The sequence below is a fragment of the Urocampus carinirostris genome, chromosome 11 (assembly GCF_059441175.1).
Source record: "Urocampus carinirostris isolate Australia breed hairy pipefish chromosome 11, RoL_Ucar_1.0, whole genome shotgun sequence".
Classification (NCBI taxonomy): Eukaryota; Metazoa; Chordata; class Actinopteri; order Syngnathiformes; family Syngnathidae; genus Urocampus; species Urocampus carinirostris.
Window position 1 is genome coordinate 32,955,859 of NC_142359.1, and position 19,232 is coordinate 32,975,090.

Below are 19,232 nucleotides of genomic sequence, written 5' to 3' on the forward strand. Positions count from 1 at the left end.
GACAATTTTATCAAAAGACTGTTGTCGACATCAAGATCTATTTTCCATGAAAAGCCGAAAAACAAGAAACACTCCCAGGAACGGAGTCGGCAAACAAAAACAACATAGTCAACATAGACAATAAAGCTTTAAAATTCCCGAGGGGAACAACCAAAAACAAGACCTTCTTTATGTGCATATTTAACTTTTAAACTTGAACGGAGAAAAAACTTCAAATGTGTAATTGCACAGGAAACATTACTGTATTATTACTGTATTTACATACATTTATATACAGTACTGTATTACTACAACACTACATTACTTGTTTGAGGCTGACGCTGATACTTGGCAGTGCTTCATCTTTTGCACAAGTTCATCAATGTTCGGGGTCAGGCTCTGAGCTGAGGAAATCCTCAGAACTGAGTGAAGGTGTTCAGCAGTAAGCGACTTCTGTGTGATGTTTTGTTCAGTTTCATTAAGGAAAACAGTTGTTCACACAGGTATGTGCTGCCAAACATAGACAATGTTTGAGCAGCCTGGGTGCGCAGCTGGGGCATTGTGTCGGGGAGGAAGCGCGCAAACTCCGCAGCACCCACTGCTGCGTATTTTGCCTTCAGCGCATCATCGCATTGTAGCTCAATCAACTCCATTTGGAGGTTTGGCGGTGAGCTTTCCACATCAACGGCAAATGGATTGCTGAGCAGTGCAAACCTGTTTTTTTGTGCTTCAAAGTCAGCAAATCGGTGTCGAAAGTCAGCAGCGAGTATAATAATTTTATCAGCAAACTCTGCGCTCGGGAAAACACTGGTAGATAGCTCATCTTTCATGGTCTGACAGCTAGGAAAGTGACTGAAGTTTTCTTTCCGCATTTGTGCCTCCCACAGAGTCAGTTTGGCTTGAAATGCTTTCACTGTAGTGTACATTTCAGAGATGACACAAGCCCGACCCTGCAGCTGCAGGTTCATTGCGTTCAGGTGACTCGTAATGTCACACAGAAAAGCCATTTCACACAAAAACCTTTTGTCTCGGAGTTGTGTTGTGTCTTTCCCTTTGCTGTCCAAGAACAAACAAATCTCCTCATGAAGCTCGAAACCCCTGCGCAGCACCTTTCCATGGCTTAGCCACCGGACCTCAGTGTGATAGGGCAAATCACCATGCTCCGTTTCTAACTCGCACAGAAATGACTTAAACTGGCGGTGATTTAACCCTTTGGCTCTGATAAAGTTAACTGCGCATGTGATGGTGCTCATTACATCTTTCATTTTCAAGGCTTTACCACACAAGGACTCTTCGTGTATGATACAGTGATAAGCTGTCAGCTCTCGTGTGACGTTTTCCTTCTGCATCTTCTCCCGTATCTTTGCCACCAGTCCACTCCTGTGTCCACACATCGCAGGTGCTCCGTCTGTTGTCAGACTCACGAGTTTTTCCCAAGACAGCTCCATCTCGTTTACACATCTTGAGACCTCTTCATACAAATCATGTCCAGTAGTTGTGCCGTGCATAGGACGTAGCGCTAACAACTCCTCTGTCACGTTGAGGCTGGAGTCCACTCCGCGGATGAAAACTGACAACTGGGCAATGTCAGAAATGTCTGTGCTCTCGTCCACAGCCAGGGAATATGCGATGAAATCTTTCCCCTTTGTAACAAGCTGCTCTTTTAAGATTGTTAGACAACAGGTCTACGCGATCAGCAATGGTATTTCTGCTCAGGCTGATGTTTGAAAAAAGTTGTCTTTTGCCTGGGCAAAGTTCGTCACAGACTTTAAGCATACAGTTTTTGATGAAATCCCCCTCGGTAAATGGCCGGGCTGATTTGGCGATCTCCTCTGCTAAAATAAAACTGGCCTTGACAGCAGCCTCGCTTTGTGACTGGGCTTTTCTGAACAGACCCTGTCGAGATTTGAGACCTCGTTTAAATTCCTCGACCCTCTGTAGCCTTTGTTCTATGTCCAGAATCTTGGTTTTCTCCGTGTGTTTTGTTTCATGATGCCGTCTCATATTATACTCTTTCATCACCGCCACACTTTCTCCACATAGCAGACACACAGGTTTTCCAGCTACCTCCGTGAACATGTACTCCAACTCCCACCTTCCGTTTAGCCATTGTTGATGGGTATCTGTGGGATAATTTTTGCTGTTATGCTAATGACTGCTGCTGATCGACTGCTGAATAAATCAAACCGCCTCCCGCTGTGGTCCCGCTCGGCGCGTCCCCGTTGCATTGTGGGAAATGTATTATTCATGCGTACTGCGGGCTGCTGGCTTGCAGCGGCCTGCGGGCCGGATCTAATAATATATTGATATCGTCACGCGGGCCAGGTAAAACTCTCTCGCGGGCCTAATGTGGCCCGCGGGCCTTGACTCTGACATATGTGTTTTAGTGTGATGTGCCTTATTGTCGCAATTTTTTTTTTCAATAATTCTTTAAAAAAAACATGATTGAAATTGTAAAATAATATAAACTAAAAAAATAATGAAAATTAAAAGTAAGTGTTAAAAAACCTGACCATGATTGAAATGAAACTAAAAATTGGACTATTAATTTCTGAGGTTTTTAGATTGCAAGATGACCTGTACAACTAGAGCTGAAATAATGATTTGACGTACTCGACAAAATCAATATAGTCGACAATGAATTCCAATGTCAACTATTGTCGCCAGACACATTTTTCTTGAGGAGTAAGTGGCAACCTCAGCCTAAAGTCAAGTACTAAAACTTATAAAGTTTGTGAGCAGTTTAACCTAAAAATGACCTCTACAATTATAATTTACAAAGTTTGCAAAGCAAACCTTGCGTATCACGGTAGTCAGTTGGTGACACACGAACATTTAAAAATCCGTCAGAGTCGCCTATGTGAGATTCAAGTTCAAGCCAATACGGTATTGATGACATGATTTGTACATTTTATATGTGTATATTTTGCTATAAAAGAGAGCTTGAGCGCTATGCTTGTGACTGACTCATGGATTTTATGTTAAATGCAGTCCAGAGAACAAACGTCAGTTGTTCAAACATTGAAAACTGTTCTTATTTGACAGAGTTTGCAGTCGACTACTGAATGAAATTCACACAATACCTGATATTTGCTTTTTTTACTGTTTTACTGCTGCTGAGCTTGGTCCTTGTTTACATGGATAGAAATATGATAACTCGCTTTCATTTTATCTTTTATTTGCCTGTCCCTAAAACATGTACAGAGGACTGATGGACTGATGTCTCTACTGACCAAGAGCTGCACCTAATTGGTTTTAAATGCATTACTATTTAATTTTTGAACAAATCAGCAGTATGTTCAATAAAATATATTTCAATGTACCATTTTTCTTGTCTTTATTATCATTCTCCACATTATTAAATTAATTTCTTTAAAATTATAATGCATTGTCTTTATTATATTGTTCTCTCGTTCTGCCATATTTAACATATTGTGCAGAAGTCTGGGGCAATAATTACAAAAGTTCACTACAGCCCCTTTTTAATCCTTCAAAAACGTGCAATAAGAACCATACACAGGGTAGGATATTGGGATCATACCAATATTTTATTCATGCAGTCCAAATTATTGAAATTGGATGATTTAATAATTGTTTTCACTTCACAGCTGTTATTTAAGGTCAACAAAAACATAGTGCCAGAAAACATACAAAAATTATTCACTCGGAAAGAGAGAAATTATAACTTGAGGGGCTGTGGTGAATTCAAAATCCCAAAGGTGAGAACCACCAAGAAAAGTATGTGTGTGTCTGTGTGTGGAGTCAGACTTTGGAATAATTTGCAAAATGAGATCAAACAATGTCCAACTACCCATGTGTTCAAATTTAAATACAAAAAAGCATTACTGGCGAAATACAGGGATGAAGAAAATGGGATATGAGGGAGATTGGAAATACTGCATTTCAAACTATGGTTAACTTGTTGTTATTGTTGCTATTATTACATCAGAACTGTTATGAGTATTGTGTTTATTTTTATTGTTATTATCACTGGTGCCGCAGTGACATTATGTGCATTATGACGTTGAGGGATGGGTATTGTGAAGATTAGTGTATAAAATATGTGATTATTGTAACTATTATAATTATTGATATCTGACCTATGTAATAAGTATATCCATGAGATTTTGTTGTATTGGACACAAGAGGAGCTATCTATAAAAATTTATTTAATAGGGAAGATAAAGGGGTAGGAAAAATAAGCATCTGCTTCTGACTACCCCTTTTCGAACATGTTATGTGACATTATTTTGTTGTTGACTCATTGTTTTTGTCCTGTTTTTATTTTTATGTTCGAAATAAAAGTTTTCATTCATTCATTCATTCAACTTCTAGCTAAATTTCAGAAAATAATTCTATGATTATTGGACTAATCATTTTAATACTCTGTGACGAGTTAACTATTAAAGTAGTTGTTAGCTGCATGGACAAAATGCATGACGTTGTCAGCTGTTGTGCCAGACCGAGCCAGCTGGTAGATTGCACAAACATGAGCCCAAACAATGAGTCAGACAGTGATCCATTCAGTCATTAAGTGAGTTAGCAGGGCAGCCGGTCAAGCGGAAAAAAATTCATTGACTTAATCGCTGGTTTGTGCTCATGGGCCGACAGTTTTGCTGCAAACACAGATGTCGCCGAGGGAATGGATCACACGGGCAATCTCCTCCGACAAGAAGTCATACCCCCCATGCATCGTGGGGGGGTGTTAAAAAGGTAAAACAGAGGAGAGAAGTACCGCATGCTTGAGTGGAGGGGAATAATTCCCGCTCACCAGGAGAGTCTTTGATGTGAGGGTGAAAGAAGGAGGGAATGCAAGGGTAAAAATAGGACCATACAAACCCTAAACTCCTTGTCCTTCCTTTTATTTCCCCATCTCCTTAAAATCACAATGCTGTCTTGGTCTCACTCTTAAATGCAGCGTCTTTATCGAGCAGAGTCACGTAAATGTCAGCATTGTGCTCCGTGGCCCTCCTGGTGAAAATGCAGCGTGATAATAGTCCAGAAAGTGGCGGCGAGTGTGCTGCTGTCAACCTACCAGAAGCTAGTCAGACAAAGTGTCTTATCTAAATGACATGTACCAAAACCCCAGCAAAGGAAAAATCAAGTCAAGACTTGACAAGTCCAATTAATCAAATTTTAATTTGCAGTTCTTGTTTCGGGCAGGATAATTAAACTAAAATAAAAAACAAAACAAGGGGAAGTTTAGTGGCGGGAACTGATTTTGTGAATACAAAATTCTTTTAAGTTTTTTTTTTTAGGTTGTCTATTACGTTTTACAGTTTATGTGCAGTGTGCGCCATGGTGTTGGAGTGGAAAAGCAATTTGGCAATATAATTACCGTATTTTCCAGACTGTAAGGCAAACCTAAAAACCCAAAATTGGGCAGACATTTAAAAGTTTGTCTTATATACCGCAAAATACAATGGATAAAATTGAATTCGGATTACATGAATATCAACTAATGAACTAATTGTCTTGTGGGGGATTTGGGAAACTATGGCTCACAAGCCATATAAGGCTCTTTTCATGAGTACATATGGGTCAGAGATAAAATTATACTCGTGAAAATTGCATCTGCTTTAAGTCTATTGCACGCAAGGCTCACGTGACGCTAGTAACAACTATGGTCGTTCCAGTATATAGAGAGCAACCCACCTTTGAGTAACTGCTGGGGGAGACAAGTTTAAAGTGTTATATTTGTTGATATGGGAAACAGGGTCTGACATTATTATTATTTCATAGATTTTGACCAAATCATCCAAAGTTACACAGTGAAATATCATACTCTGAAAAATTCGATTTTGTCTGGAGTGCGAGTTTGGTGGTTTTGCTGAAATATGTCTTAAAATATATGGTATCTCTCTCCCAAAAATAAAATCTAAATATTTTGCTATTATGGCTCTTTGGGTCAAAAAGGTTCTCAACCCCTGTGGTAAGGTTGTTGCACTATCACCGTCGCGACCCGGGTTAGATTTCCTTTGCATTGCATCTACTATTTGCAAAATTGGTCCACAAGATGTTTAGACTGATCAATCATTGAACTGATGTACACCATAAATGTATGCGCAACGGTAGCTCTTATTAATGTTTTAATTCCATACCTTATACTCCAGTTGGCCTTATATGTGAAAAATATATGACTTTGGGGATGCGCCTTATAAGCGCCTTATAGTGCGGAAAATACGGTGCTCTAATGTTTTGCTACTTTATGTTTTGTTCTTTAGGGTCTAAGTGCATCTCAGATCAAACAATCGTATGTGATCCATTATCCCTCATAGCATGGTGCTGCTAGCGTGGGCTGATTAAACAACTTTGGCTCATACTTATCAGCTTTTTTGGCATTGCTGTATTTGCGCCTAAAATTAACAGCACTAGTGCGGCGGCAATTAATTATCCTCAGTCGGGCCGAAAAGAGCAAAATGGTGTCATGCGTGACGGCTCCTTTTTCCTGTCCTTTCTGTCTAAAAATGTCAGCACTCGTGCAGCCGCAATCCATTGTCACCTGTAGACTATAGCTGTGAGTGAGAACCGGTACAGGGCATGGTGAAAATGAGACGGGGTGGCATCTTGATAGATTTTCGTATAGCGCGGGGGTTCTGGTCCCCATTAATCGCAGTAAATGAAGTATTACAGCACTACACCATAAAAACACTGCATGAAATAAAAAAATATATTTTCCAAAGGCAAACAATTTTACGCATTTAAAGAAAACAAAATGAATGTTCTGGAGTGGCCAAGTTAAAGTCTGTATTTAAATCCAATTGAGAGGACTTGTAAACGGGCAGTTCATGCAAGAAAACATCTATATTGTAGATTTGAAACAATTATGCAAAGAAGAGTGGGCCAAAATTCCTCCAAAGCGTTGTAAAAGAATTCGCGAATGTTTGATTTCACTGCTAAAGGTGGTCCAACTTTCTATTAGGTTCACTGGGGCTATTATTTTTTCACTTCGGGCCGGATACGTTTTGAGATTTTTTTGCCTTGATAATTTGAATCAACATTTCAAAACTGGATTTTCTATTTCATTGGGTTGTCTCTGTGTGATATAAAAATTGGTTTGATGGTGTTTTCATGAACCATTGTGAGTGTTAGATATTCAAAAAACACAGAAATCAGGAGGGGGGCAAGTACTTTTTCACAGCACATTAGAAGTTGGCCATATTACGAAAGTAGAATAATTAGAACATTAACGTTATTTCAGACTCAAATTCAGAAAGAAAGAATTAGAAAAGTCTTTATAGATTGTTTAATACAGGTGAGAGTTTCAGGTTAAGTTTCAGGACACATTTTCTTTATTCTTTCAGCTAGCACTGCAAGCTGGGTTAGGATAATAACTTCAGCTATCAGAGTGATCCAAGCTAGGATAATGCAGCAATAAATACAATTCAACTCAATGAGTCAAACTAGAAATGCACAGAATCTGGACAAAAGGGAGTTGAAGTAGGTACAACTTTCCATACTTTGAGGCTTATAGCAACAGTTTACTTTTCTAATCTGATATGATTTTAAAATATTGATTTTAATGCCACATGCTATAATAACTCTTCAGTCTTCCCAGCTTCAAGCTTTTGATGATTATGTTTAGTCTGGATTGTTTTAACCTCCTCAGATTGTGACAGGAATCTGTCAAGATGTGTGAGTAAAGCTCAAACGTTGCTTGACAAAATGTGCTGATCCCTAACATTTGAAGGTAGCAATTACCGTCACCAAAGAGCATATTTCATCTTAGTATCACTGACACAGCAGAATTTAGCATCAAAAGGCAAAATTAATCCAAATCTCTGCATCTCTAATTAATTTTGCATGCAACAGGTTCCAGGTGTCTTTCCCTCCTGATTGTTTGGTGTCACCTCAATCTTTCCTCATCACTTGCAAGGTACTTTCAAAAGTGGATTTATTAGTACAGACGAACAGTAAATCTTTTGATGCAAGAAACTTGTACGCACACGCCCCCACAAACGACCCTTTAAAGAGACATCTTTAAAGTATTCCACACTTGAAGTCCATCTTTCTCAAAAAAGGGAATATTCCCCCCAAAAAATATTCAAGGGATTGTCAAGACAGGTTGGGAAAAAAGAGAAAACTGGATGCATAAATCAAAGAAAATGCAGTGTAACAAATGGTTTAAACCCTTATAGTGAAAGGAGTCCGGTTTGGGGCCCCTAAGGGACCTTTTATTTAAAGTTTTTAGATGTTTTTTAGATTCTAGACTCTATTCTATTATCATCTGCATTAGTGACTTGCAACTGGCCAAATCAGTTAAGTTACAATGTTGACTCCTTTATTACAGAAGAAGCTAAAGACGTTCCTTGGATTGGCAATAAAGACTAAAAAGTACAAAAAAATAAATACCTTATAGAGGTTGATCGATTATTGGCACAGATATTTGGGAATTTGACGGATATCGTATCGGAATTTTTATTTATCTGAAGGGCCGATTATTAGGTCTCAAATGCAGCCGATACTCTTTCTCACTTTCTCCGATTCCTCCCCTCCTCTCTTCCTCTCTCCTCACGTCCCACCCAGTGTCTTCTGATTGGTCAAGCGACCGGGTCGAAGCCATTGACGCAGGAACAATAGCGTTAGAGCAGAAGCTAGGCTTCCACGTCCACAGGCATGTGTCTGTTCTAGTACAGTAATTTGGAGGGTCGTTCCGGTGAAGACTGATACATTAGCTCTTCTCATAACATTAGTTCATAAGTCAAGCGTGTGATTGAGAGAGAGCATAAAAAGTGCTATAAAGTGGAAGTGATTAGCTCTTACCATAACATCAGTCGTCAATCTGGCTCTAAAACAGGCGTGCCCACACTTTTCAATTCGCCAGCTCTGTTGAAATTTTGATGGACTTTTTTTTTAAGGTTAGGTCATGTTGGTTGTTTTAGCATTTTTATTTATTTGTTGTAAAAAAAAAAAATCAGGGAGCTATTTTAATTTGTTTAATTACTTTTATAAGAGTTGCTGCTCAGCCTAATTTTATTGTCTGCACTGTCTTGTTAGTTAAGTTGAATTTGTTATTTATTTGCTGTAAAAGGTTTCAGAGAAGCATTAAAGTTTTATTTGTATTTCTAACAAATATTCTATATTCTCATTAATAAAATGTGTTTTTGGCATTATTAAAAAAGTCTTATGCAAATTTTTAAGCTTTTGGAGCAAATGAACATCGGCTCCAAATAGTGGTTATTGACATCCTCTTAAAACGAATTATCAGGATCTGCCCTCACGGCGGCGCAGTGGTTACCGCGTGTGCAGGCACAGTTTTAAGGTCTTGGGAACATCCTGTGTGGGTTCAAATCCAGCTACCGGACTTCCTGTGCGAAGTTAGTATGTTCTCCCCGTGCTTGCGTGGGTTTCCTCCGGGCACGCCGGTTTCCTCCCACATTCCAAAGACATGCATTTCAGGTATATTGGCCGGTCCAAATTGTCCCCTAGGTGTGAATGAGCGAGCGGGTTGTCTGTCCCTGAGTGCCCAGCGATTGGCTGGCAACCAGTTCAGAGTGTCCCCTGCCCACTGCCCGATGATTGCTGGGATGGGCTCCAGCACCCCCGCGACCCTACTGAGGATAAGCGGTGCAGCTAATGAGATGAGATAATGAGATGAGGATCTGCCCTGAAAAACACATATTGGTCTATCGCTAATACTTTAAATAGATAGATTTTTGAACCTTGGAAAAAAATCTAAAGGTTTCTTTGTTTTTTATTATTCATGGTCGATATCAAAGACTGACTTTAAAAGTGTGACCACTTTGAAATTGCAGTACTTTTTGGTTAAATCCCACAAATTAAAACTGCACAATAAATTCAACATGATTTGATTTGAAAACAATTACATAATGTTAATTAACTGAGTTAGTCGAATTAGACACTGCAAAAATTGCCTTAACCATAAATAGCCCCACCAAAAAAAGCCACAAACAGAGTTTGAGTGATTGTTTTTTACAGGATTTCTTTCTTCAAGCTCAAACAATCCAGAGAAGCAAGAGCAAATTTACTACCACGCAGCAATTCTCACACTGGTATGACGATTTAAAAAGCTCAACCTCACTGCTCGACACACGCACTATTGTCAAAGAGCATGACGGCACACGCATCCACGTTTTATAGCCGCTTCAATTCAAAGGAAGTTTCCTGGCATTCCTTTGGTGGAATCGTGTTATAGACAGAGGTGAATCTACTGTTTTTAAGCCTACAAAAGGATATAGAGTAGACTCGGGACAAGGCGACCGCACCTTAAGTTTTCAGCTTACAGTGTGGAATAAGATTTTCGGCCCCTCTTTAAGGGATTGTCCTCACTGTACAATATCAAAATGTTCTTTCACAGGCCCAAACATAAGAAGAAAAAAAAAAACTTCGTGCATATGACGAGTAACGTTTTTAAGATGTCTGTCTGCTATTAGTTGACATCATATAAAATTTTGGTATGCTATCAGTGTCACAGCATCATGAAAGCTCTGATATGTTATCAGCTGAACTACCTCCCACACTGCCTTGCTCTTCATTTAGATCAGAATCTCGTGTACTTCATAAATACGTTGGGAGGCGGCGATATAATACTCTATTTTTTATCTTATATTAATTTTGGGTCCCAACGCTCACAGTGATGCTAAAGGGAGAAGCAAAAGCATGTGCATTATACACAAGGTTTGTAAATAATTGATCAGTTAAAACATATTGCTTACCACTATCGCAAATCAACTCTAGTGTATCTGGTAGTGAATCAGAATTTGAAGGACATTAAATAAATACATTGTAAATTTTACATTGGTATTGTTTGCATAGTTTACATTGTAAAAACAATTTTTTAATCAGGGCTGCATATATTCAACTACGTTTGTCACTTACAAAGCTTAGGTTGAGCTGAGAAAAAGTGAAACTAAATTGTCTACAGATTTTCAATCAAAAAATAGGGGTGCACTTTATACATGGATGCATGAGGTATACATATTTATAATATTATTCAATCATATGCACGTATGATACACATAGATACTACATGAGAGTATTTAGCTATTTTAACTATTCTTTCCTGGGCTACTGGGGCTTCAGAATGCATTAGTTAATTACCATAGGTTTCTATTCCACCTATACTGTCATGTCCTGCACGGTTGTGCCCAGGTGGCCCCGCCCCTCGACACCGGCTGAGACGCATTGGACTGATTGCTTTTGGAGTACTTAAACGCTCCTTTTGGGACTGCTTGTAGCGAGATCATTGCTTTACCTTGTTGAAGACCAGTTCATGCCTGTTTGATCAGAGTAGTCCCTAGTTTGTAATTTTGATAGCCTTTGAACCTGTTTTGTTTTGTTTTTGGTCCGTTTGTGTGTTGGACAACTTTTCTTTCCTAATTAAAGTGACAGGGTCTAAGTGCATCGTCTACGCATATAAGTTCCGACTTCCTCCTTCCCGGTCCGCTACGTGACATATACTGTACGTCAATTTCACTTTGTGATCCCTACCTCAACGGATAAATGTCATATCCCGAGGGTCTACTGTATAACTTGAATTAAGTTTAAAACGAGGATCATACGTCAAAGATCTTGATATATAGGACATGTTAAATTGAGAACCTCTGTCAGTGACACAGTGCCAGAGGTATGTGCCAAGTGTATGTCATCAGTTTTGGTAATAACGGATCATTTTAGTGCATCAACATCTACTGTTCTGCACTTTTTCACGCACTAATCCCGAACGAGTGACTCATTAGACGCACTATCGAGAATGACAAAGGAAGTAGAGATGCATTGATGCGACAAAGTAAACTTTTTGGACCAGGCAATAATGAAACCGCCATGGACTAGGAACAAGAAAAGTTCTCCATTGAAGGCATTTAGCGAGGCCGTTACAACAAGTGTGACTCTGGACACAGGGACAATCGCTTCACGCCTATAAAACAAAGTTGCTAGGTGGCAACAGAAGCTCATGTGCTACCTCAAACAAAAATAAATAAAAGAGTATACAATGTAGATTAAAATACAGGTTTTGCTTTATGTGAGGTTATTCCAGAAGATTTGAAGTAAGAATGTTTGTAATTGAATTGTTATTTTCAATAATAATACTACTAATACTAATAATACTTGGATTACGACATTTCTATTTATGTGATTATCTTTTTTTTTTCTGTTTATTCTCCAGTTAAAAGGACAGTGTGTAAGAATTGACCACCAGATACCACCATATATGCTGTAGTACAACCAAAAACAAGTGCTAAAAAGCACAAGTAAGAATACAAACTATGGATTAAAAGTGACCAAAACACACAATTTCAATTCTCATTTTTTGCCGATCCTTTATGAGATTTTCGGGTACCAGTGGAAGCAAGATGGCAGATAATTACGTCAGCTCCCTTTAGGTGAAGCGCATGTAATGTGAATAAATGCTAATATCTTGACTTAAGATTTTTTTAAATACATGTTCATATGACAGTTAATGTATTTTTCTTTACTATTTCAATTAATATTTATTTTTATTGATTTTTGAAATTGTTGAACCAATAGGCAGCGCTAAATAATACACACAAGGGTTCTCAAATAGTGGGGTGGGCAACCCTGGTGCGCGAGGCTTGTCGAGGGGGGTGCGTTTAACTTCAAGGAACTTTTTTCTTTCTCAGAAAAAAGTGAAATTGTGCCTCCACTACATTAGGGGGCAGTGGCATTCTCAGTGGCCGAGTGTTTGTTTGCATTGAGCCTCCACGCTGTGCATTAAGCACAGATGGTATGCGTTGAGGGTGGCACGGCGGCGCAGTGGTTAGAGCGTCTACAGAACAGTTCTGAGGCAATGGGATCAAATCCAGCTACGAGTATTCCTATGCGAAGTTTGCATGTTCTCCCTATGATTGCGTGGCTTTTCTCCGGGCACTCCAGTGTCCTCCCACATTCCAAAAACATACATGTCAGGTAATTGGCCGGTCAAAATTGTTGCTAAGTGTGAATGAGCGAGTGAGTTGTCTGTCTCCGTGTGCCCTGCAACTGACTGGCAACCAGTTCAGGGTGTCCCCATGCCCATTGACCGAGGACAAGCTCAAGAACCCCCGCGACCCTACTGAGAATAAGCGGTACAGATAATGGATTTATGGATGGATATGCATTGGGTATGAAGTGTAGACACAAAGTGTAGCAAGTAGTCAAGTCACCATTGAAAAAAAATAATTGAGAAGCACTGCTTTCAAGCAACTTTGGTGAAGACAAAAGATTAATCAATTAATCAACAGTTTTAATCAATTATATTAAAAACCATGAAGTGCAAACATTCCAAGTCCACAGAATTCTAGCTCCTAATATTCATTTTTTAAGTCTTTTGGGATTAAAAAAAGAAAAATGTTAGTAATAAATCAAAACTGCGCATTTTGCAGATGTTGTTTTTTGATATTTTTGAAGGTAGAAATCTTCGTCTGATTGCAGAGATTTCCTTTTTTGATTTTGAAAATAATTGTTGCCAGTTTTTCTGAAACAATCCAGCAACAAAATGACAGTGACTTAATGTTTTCTATAATGGTATGTTTCAGAATGCATGGATTAAAACTGAAATGTTTTCTGTTTATCTGATTAATCAATTGACAAAAGAATCAATTTATAAAATTTCTATTAAAAATAATCGTTTCTTGTGAAGATCTATGCTAACTTATAACATTGCAAGTCTTATTTTGTGTGTATGTGAACTGGTAGTTCGATAGGAAAAGAAAGATCATCAATATTTCATTTACGCTGACACATAACAAGGTGTCGGATTTGGACACAGTCATCACCAAGGAACAACAGGAACGACTAAGGCGATGAGACTAAAACTCAGCACAAAACTATTTTTCCTTAAGGTACTTACTTGATAAAGAAATGTGGATGGCAGACAGCAGCAGGCATCACATTTTCAAACATCCACATGCAAACAGAGCAGCATTGTGGAGACTGCATACATCTTTGATAAAACGTCTCAGGGGAATTGCAATATCTCAATAAAGCGCATCGCCTTAGTTACATATTTTTCCAGGTGACATGGAAAAATGTGTAACTAAGGTGAAAACTCCCAAGTGAGAGAATACAAGCACATCTTCTTTGATGAATTTGAAACTGAAGACACTTTTTTAAAGGGCTGGGTGCTTTTTGTTGCACAGATAAAAGGTGCAAATGGATCCGTGTGTGAAACACGGCTTTAACATTGCAGGGCGAAGATGCTGCTGTCGGATGGCCCTAAAAATGAATAGACCATGTGCACAAATGATCAGCACTTATATTCCAGTTCAAAGTACAGAGGACTCCCGAAATATGGCGATCGCCCCCAATGACATTTTCACTTAACGTCTGCTAATGGTTTGCGTCACGGCATCAAGAAAATGCCAAAAGGCTATTAGCTCAACTACCTCCCACAATGCCTTTCTCTCTCTTCATTCAGAATATTGTGTGCTTTGTTAGGTCTTTACAAGTCTGCAATACAATACTGTATTTTTCGTATTATTTTTATTTGCTGTGGCTCCGATGGCTTGCGCTGATGCCAAATGGAGAAGCAAAATATGAGCTACAGTTTTCAATAAAGCCAGGCACCCCCGTAAGGCAATTGTAACTGACTATTTTTTTCTCTCTCGTTTTACTTTCTTTCCTTCTCTTATTTTCTTTCCTTCTTTCTTTTTTTCTCTTTCTCTCTACTTGTCACTCTTTCTCGCTTTTCTTCTTTGTCACCATCACTATCTCTCTTTCTCATTCCCTTTTTTCTCTCTTTCTCTTTTCCTTCTCTCTTCTCCTATATGTCTTTCTCCCTCTCTTTTCCCTCTCTCTTTCACCCTTTTTCTGTCCCTCTCATTTCATGGTACAATAAGGTAAATTTTTAAAACAACAAGTCCCAGTAAAAAAGAGCTAACAGGTGCTTAATAGAAAAATACCAAGACGAGGGGAGGACTCAGTGTTGTCAGGAAGTTGATGCACCTGTCACAAAACTTCTATTCCAGGTCCAAGATCAACACTTTAGGATTAGCTTTTAAGCTCCAATTAAAGACATCTTAGTGTTAAGTTTGAGTAAAAACAACTTGATCTAGAAATATCTCAAAATCATTTTGAAAGTCTGTTAGATTATTTGTCTATTTAAAATAGTTGATAGCCTGATCAAACAACTTAACAGAGACCAAATACAAGGCATAGACTAAACCGAAAATAGCTCAGAAAAACCTCGTTATGGCGTCCTGGGTATAGAACTCAGACAGCGCAGTATAAAGCGTCCGCTAAAGATTGTCTGTTTCTCACCCTTGCCATTAAGCCCTCCTCCCCCTGCTCCCTTTGCTGTTACTTAACATTCCAACAGCCAGTCATCACACAATGTTTGTAATTTTACACTTGTAAAGTGCTTACAGGTCTATTTTTTAGTAATTTATCAGTGATGAGTGTAAGACAAAGAACCCTGTGTTGATCTGGATCAGTATAGATAACACTGACAAAAATAGATGACCAGGCATCCAATGATGTTGAAACAGTGTAACGTGGGCCTGGAACCTATGTCTCGCGAGCCAGATATGGCTCTTTTTATGAGTACATATAACTGTAGATAAAATGATACGCATGCAAATTTCCTCTGAAGCGTTCTAATTCTGATAAGTTTAAGGTGGAGTTTGGAGCATGCATAGCCGAAGCAACAATGATAATGCAAGCTGTTTGGTCCAGTATGTAGAGAGCACAGTCACTGTGTCACACCAACAGACCCCATTTTGGCTGTACGACACTAAGAAATATTTTATATGAAAGCCCATTAAATAATGTTTAATTAATTTATTAAATAAACACATTTGAGAGACTTTACGATAAAAACCCTAAGAACAAGCTGTTAACACCCCAAAATGCCACCCAAGCACACGGAGCAATTTGATTATGTGAAGGTAGAGTTGGAAGGATCTCTGCACACATAGGACGTTCCCCTCTCTCTTACACGCGCTCAATGTGCTGAATGGAAAAACATCTGCGAACTTTTCTTTTGCGTTTTTGTAACATTTTTTACAAAAGAACTCTGCTTGCACCTTGTTCTGAGACCATTATTAATGAATCCCATCATAATGAAGTGCTTTGAGAGACTGGTTAAAGAGCACATCACCTCCAGTCTCCCCTCCTCACTCGACCACTTTCAGTTTGCCTACCGGACAAACCGCTCCACCGAGGATGCCATCTCCTCTGCGCTTCACCTGAGCCTGACACACCTAGAGGAGAAGAACACCCATGTGCGGATGCTGTTCCTGGACTTCAGTTCAGCATTCAACACCATCATCCCACAACACCTGGTAGACAAAATGAGACTCCTGGGTTTCAACACCCCCCTGCGGAACTGGCTGCTGGACTTCCTCACTGACAGACCCCAGTCAGTGCGGATTGGTCAGAACATCTCCGATGTCATCACCCTTAGCACAGGCTCCCCCCAAGGCTGTGTCCTGAGCCCTTTGCTGTTCACCCTGATGACACACAACTGCGTCCCTTGGTCAGCCACAAACCACATCGTGAAGTTTGCGGACGACACAACAGTGGTGGGCCTCATCAGGGACGACAACGACCTGGCCTACAAAGTGGAGGTGGAGAAGTTGGTGGGTTGGTGCAGGGACAACAGCCTGGTCCTGAATGTTGACAAAACTAAAGAGATCATTATCGACTTCAGGAAAAACCAGCCCAACCATGCCTCACTTCTCATCAACAACAAGGCTGTGGAGGTTGTCAGCAGCATCAAGTTCCTAGGGGTGCACATCACAAACAAACTCACCTGGTCCGTGAACACTGCATCACTGGTGAAGAGGGCACAGCAGCGCCTGTACTTCCTGCGGAGGATGAGGAGAGCCCACCTGCCCCCACCCTCCCTCATCACATTCTACAGGGGCACCATAGAGAGTATCCTGACCAGCTGTATCTCTGTGTGGTGTGGAGGCTGCAGCGCTTCCGACTGGGGTAGTGTGAGGAGGGTGACGAGGACAGCAGAGAAAATCATCGGGACTTCTCTCCCCTCCATTCAGGACATTGGCCAGAAGCGCTGCCTATCCCGAGCCAAGAACATTATCAGGGACCCCTCTCACCCCCATCATGGACTGTTCACTCTGCTAGCCTCTGGTAAGAGGTACTGCAGTGTGCGGTGCAGGACCACCAGGTTCCACAATAGTCTTGTCCCCCTGGCCATTAGACTGTTAAATGGTCAATCAAACACATAGTAAATCTAAACTGCTGCTAATCTGTAGGTTTTGTTTGACTTTTTTGCACTACTGGCAGTTCTTTATAGCTAGCCACCCCTTGCACATCTGTTCTCCTCTGCACTATTGTACTACAGTGTTATTGTTACTGTTTACCTGACTTGTTTACCTGACTGCCCATTTTGCACATCTGGTTAGCTGCTCCTCTTGCACTCTTTGCACTACTGTAAAAAATACTATACATAGCCATAATTATTTAGTATATTATTAGTACTCAATACTCCAACTCAATACAACATTTTATTTATATCTGTACATTCAAGGAAACTGTGCGGGTCAGATGTATCGACATTTCGTTCTGTATACACGTGTACTAGAATGACAATAAAGTAGATCTGAATCTGAATCTGAATTATTAACGAGAGAAAAAAATGGTCAAAATGAGCCTCAAGGATCTTAAGTAACTGTGGGAGTGAGAAAAGTTCTAAGGCGCAGATAAAATGCTACTCATATTTGTTGATCTAGTACACAGGCTTTGGCATTGTTTTTATTTCATTAATGCTATCAAAATCATTTAACGTTACACAGTGAAATTAGCTTTTGTCTGAAGAGTGTTTAGCGGTTTTACTGAATTTCGTTTTAAAATAAGTTGTATGGCCCTCTCTCTCAAAACAGACATCAAAATAGTTTTCCATTATGGCTCTTTGAGTCAAAAAGCTTCCCGACCCCTGCAGTGTAGAATAGGCCTCAGAAACCATCTGGAGAACTTTTTTTAGAAATCACAATCTTGTTTATCATATTGCAACGAAACCCTAGTTTCTACCCCATAATTTATGCTATAATGTGTTAAATAGGATTTGAAGCCAAACAAGTTTGCCAAGATATCAACTTCAGCCTAACAAAGGTACAAAATCACTACGAAAACCATGGACACACCCCTGCCCCCAAAGCTTACCTTTCTCCCCTTAGCCTGAGGCTCTTACGTTTGCAAACAAACAACTCCCCTCTTTGAAATCCGCATTGCAAACACGCTAGCGTGACAAGACAACACCTCACAGGAACATCCACTTTCTGACAGTCTCTCACAAACGGAGTTTCATGCTGACCGCTTGACCCCCGATCAGAAAATACATGAATGCAATTCGCTGTGTCTTTGCGTTAATTATCTACCCGAGGACTAACTCTGGGGACCTTCACAAACTTCTCTGGCCTGTAATTGAGCACTCAGACTACGATGGAGTCAGAGGGTGACTAGGCCAAGTTGTCTGTTATTTACACTTCAAGCCTGCAGCCCAAAGGAAAAAAATCACACAAATTTCTCTTTAGTGGCTTTGAGCACAAAATTCAGTCCAACTAGAGTGGACACTGTCGTATTAAGATTGCTGAACTTGTTTGAGCGGACAAAAGGCATGGAGAACAGTAATCAAATAAACCTGGCCAGCCACTCGGGATGGATTTAGCAACAAATACCACGTGGAAATGCAACAGCGAGGTCACACACAGAGTGACGCTTTGAGGAAAGAGCCAAATGAGATAGACGTTGAAAAAGGAATCAACATTAAGACTGGAATGGCAGGAATCGTGTGATTAACATCTAAAAAAATGGGATGTTTTCAACCAACTTAAACCATCCTTAAATCTTTTTTTTTTTAAATTCTTCGTCCATCGAAGTCCAACAAACCTCTGCAGTATTTTTCGTAAAATGAAATTTCACATATTTTTCAAGATTTTTGTAATGTGTAAGGCTAGACAGTTGTTACAGTTCATTTAACCTCCCTTTCATTGGCAGGATCTATTTGTTGGAAGTAAGCGTTTTATCCGGAGAGGTTCAGGCCAGGGCTCTTTTCTGGTCAAATCACACAATTTGAAAAGTAGGATGCCACGGTTTCGAGCATATTGCGTAGGGCATCACAATGTGGTATGCTGGGTACACGACAGAGGACAGGTGAAACTTAAGGAGACTTAACAACTACCACAAAATCATTGACCGTTTACAGCCCAGTCTGGAGGACATGGCCGGCTTGTGCTACTGCTGCAGAGTTCACAACATTAGGCCCCCTCTCACTCTGGCCACCACCTTGCGGCAGACGCCATGGCTCTTTTAAAACAGGGACTAAAAGGCTC

At 39.9% G+C, this 19,232-nt stretch overlaps 1 protein-coding gene and 1 pseudogene across 2 annotated transcripts in view; both read right to left on the bottom strand.

Moving 5' to 3' along the window:
- Positions 1-19,232, bottom strand: part of celsr1a (cadherin EGF LAG seven-pass G-type receptor 1a) — a 116,316-nt gene that overhangs the window by 90,340 nt on the left and 6,744 nt on the right. The gene's annotated exons all lie outside the window — the stretch shown is intronic.
- LOC148357114 (general transcription factor II-I repeat domain-containing protein 2 pseudogene) lies at positions 301-8,542 on the bottom strand (annotated as a pseudogene).